At 47.7% G+C, this 3,725-nt stretch overlaps 1 protein-coding gene across 1 annotated transcript in view; it reads left to right on the top strand.

Moving 5' to 3' along the window:
* KYNU (kynureninase) overlaps positions 1 to 3,725 on the top strand; it is a 112,698-nt gene that overhangs the window by 31,847 nt on the left and 77,126 nt on the right. The window lies entirely within an intron of this gene.

Genomic DNA, 3,725 nt, shown 5'->3' with positions numbered 1-3,725 from the left:
TGCTGAACGTGAGGCAGGCTTCTGCACTGGGTATCACCTGTCCATGTGTGCATGTGTCCACCTGCCTGCATAAGGCATGCAGTCTGGGAGGACCCTTGCACCCCAGCCCTGCCCTTTGCTGTGTGATGACTCTACTGGTACAGCCCTTGGGGCACATGGTCCCTCGCTGCTTTGAAGCTTGACAGCCCTGGATTGAAACAACCGCTGAAGTATTGACTTAGCCTAAGAAAAGATGGTGAATTTGCAACATAAGGGACTTCACAAACATCACCATACACACTTTACAAAAGGCATTTATTAGAAAATGATTAAACTTACAATTCACCATGACCAAATGAGACTTGGGGGCTATGATTGACCACAAGAAGAATATGAGCCACCAATGTGATACTGCACCTGGCAAAGTGAACAAAACTCTGGCTTTCATCTACTCATACATCTTGAGCAAGACCCAGGATATCATCCTCCCACTGTACTCAGCCTTGGTGAAGCAGCAGTTGGAGTACTGCATCCAATTCTGGGCTCCACAGTTTAGGAAGGATGTGGAGAAGCTTGAAAGAGTCCAGAGAAGAGCCACATGCATGATCAGGGGGCATGAGAACAGGCCTTATGAAGACAGGTTGTGAGCTATGGGACTCTTCAGCCTGGAGAAGCTTAGGCTCAGGGGTGACTTGGTGGCAGCCTATGAGTACATAAGGGGTGTGCATCAGGATCTGAGGAAGAGCACCCCAGGGGATGACAAGGTCTAATGGTCACAAACTCCTGCAAAACCATTTTAGGCTGTACATAAGGAAAAACTTCTTTACTGTCCAAGCCCCCAAGGCCTAGAAAAAACTCTCTCCAGAGGTGGTGCAAGCACCTACTCTAGACACTTTCAAGAAACATTTCAACGTTTATCTTGCTAGGATCCTTTGACCCTAGCTGACTTCCTGCCCCTTGGGCAGAGGGCTGGACCCGATGATCTTATGAGGTCCCTTCCAGCCCCAACGTCTATGAAGTCTATGAAATCTATGAAATTCAGCCATAAGTAACAAGACAGCAGCTACTGCATTTACTAGGTATGCAGTTGTACTAAGACCAACATCTGAAGACTGAAAGAGGACCTCCCTCTGACACTTAGTATGAGCTATCCGTAGCTCCATTTCCTGACATGAATCTGTTTTTGTAAAAGTGGGAGTAGTATGAGTACTTCCAGCACAGATCTGTTATAGGAACATCTGAAGAATTACAAGCACTAAGGGGCTTTACTGATAGAACCATGTGAATTTTAAAATGGATAGGAGAAGAAGAGAGAAAATGGAAGTACTTAGAGCAAGAAAGACAGAGGAGCCGGAGGAGGTTCCTAAAGATAGCAGTTCTGAAGTTGACCCTTTCTATTCTGTGGTTCTGTTGCCAGTAGCCAATTACTTGTCTACAGATATGTATCTCTTGCTTCGCTCATCTTTCTAGTATGTCTTCTCAAAAACATTCCTGATCAGGATGGTCAAAAATGTCCAATTGTCTTTTATTTTTTACATGAAAACTAGGTTTGCAGATAAACAAAAGCTCTCACAGAAAACATCTGCATTTCTTTAATGCACTAATTTTTCATTAGAATTCAAAAAACTGATCATTTTCAGAAATTTTTTGCTAAGTAAAGTTGAAACCTTTCATGCCCATTCCTAAGCTGTTCAACTACATTGGCACATTCAACCCTTCCTAAAACTTCTGCTATCTCACTAATGGAGGAAAAGTAAGGGACAGAGAATTAAGCAACACAACTGGGGAGAAGAGAATTAAGCAACACAACTGGGGAGAGAAGGGACAGAACTGTTGTTACTGTCAACTATTGCTTCCATATCCTCTTAACAAATGAGGTTTAAATAGTTATTGGTCAGGTTAAATTTACATAGCATGGTCTTTTTCTGTTTTCAATGGTGACCAACATCTGTGTGGGCAACTGGAGAGGAAGGGTGAGGGAAAGTATAAAGTAGGGATGTAAATAGCCTTTAATAAGTTATCCATTTAACATCTAGCTATATCAGTTAAACCACTGGTTTTCAACCTGCTGTCCGTGAACCCCTGGAGGTAGTCAGACTATGTCTAAGGGGTCCACACAACAAGATTATAGTCAATCAAAAGTATGTGAGTACCCACACTTACACTGAAAATTTCCAAAGGGGTTTGAAAATGAAAAAAGGTTGACAACCACTGGGTTAAATGGTTAACTGATAGCACATACCTAATTTAGTGACCTCCAACACTAGTTTAGTGACCTCATTGTTCAACTGGCACTGTGTGGGCCCCAGGCCATTGGCAGGGAGACATGGGCAGGGGGCAGTGGGTTGCTGCCAAGCTGTGGAGCTGTGGGCTCTCCTAACAGGGGCTGGGGCTGCAGATGGAGCTGGGGCTGTGGACCTCTCCTGTGCCTGGATCCCACTGCTATGGGGAAGGAAGGAGGTGCCAGGCCCCCTTCAGCAGCAAAACTCCTGGCCTCATGGTGGCTCTACCCAGCCCTAGGTCATTCCTGAGGGGTGGTGGTGCAGCAGCTCCAGCCTGGGAGGCCACTGTTGCAACCCTAATGCTCCCCCGGGACCCTTGCTACACTGCCACCCTTCAGGAACTCCCTAAGGGGGCCGTGTTCACCACATAAAGAACTGGTGGTGACCCCTCAGACCCAACACCACACTGCTATGGCACCCCCCTCTTCAGCTGCTGGGGCACCCCCTCAGGCCAAGCCAGCCATGTGCTCGGCCTTGCCTCAGGCCTAGGCCAGGCCCCATGCAGCCCCCACACCATAGACAGGACGGGAAAAGAAACTGTGCACCCAGTGGAGGCTGCCATGCTGGGACCAGACCCCTCTGTCCCCAGAGTAAGATGGGGAGGGCCTAGCCTGGCAGCACAGAGGAATCTTCTAGGTCTGGGCCATGGCAGTACAAGTGTGGTGGGAAGACCAGGGAGCCCATCACCCTGCCTGGGCCTTGCTGCTGCGGGCAGGCTGGGCTAACCCAGTGTGGAGCCAGGAGTCTTACTGCTGTGGCGGGAAAGCTCTACCCGACCCCGTTGGGGGTGGCCTTCAGGCACCTCCCTCCCTCTCTCCCCATGGCAGCAGGATCTAGGAACAGGAGAGGTCCGCTGCCCCAGCCCCAGCCCATGGGGAAGTAAGCCACAGGTCCAGAGCTGGGCAGTGGCACCTAGTGGCTCGGCTGCAACGACTGCCCTGTGGCTTCCCACCAGTGGCCTGGGGCCCATGCAGCACCAGGTGCGCAGTGAACACATAAGGGACTGGGTCCCTTCCTGCTGGAGGTCACTAAATGGTACAAATATAATTGTTGTTTAACCATTTACATCCCTAGTATGACGTATATATAATAATTGTGAGGGGAACAGAGGTTGAGAGGGAAAAGAATGCCCAAATGAGTAAGCTGGCTGGAAAAATAAAAGAGGAAAAGAAGATAGTTTTACTGAGCAAAGGAATGTAGTGAACAGCTGTTATTTCATGGTAGATGGGAGGTGGTGATCCTGAATAGGGAAAGTGTGTTTTGCTAATTGGATAACCCTGTTTCATTAGGTAGTTGGCACATACAGAAGCTTCATAATGCAAATGTGGAAGTGTAGCACGTACCTGTTTTACTCTTTGAAATGTGAAGGTTCAAGTTGGCAAGGATGGTTTGTTTAGTTAGTTGTGCTTTTGTAGGGAATGAAAAAAATGTTGGGCTGAATGAGTGCAAATGAATTTGAACCTT

The sequence above is a fragment of the Alligator sinensis genome, unplaced genomic scaffold, assembly GCF_000455745.1.
Source record: "Alligator sinensis unplaced genomic scaffold, ASM45574v1 scaffold693_1, whole genome shotgun sequence".
In the NCBI taxonomy this organism is placed as follows: Eukaryota; Metazoa; Chordata; order Crocodylia; family Alligatoridae; genus Alligator; species Alligator sinensis.
Note: the sequence above shows the minus strand (reverse complement) of the source record. Positions and strands in the feature narration are given on the sequence as shown.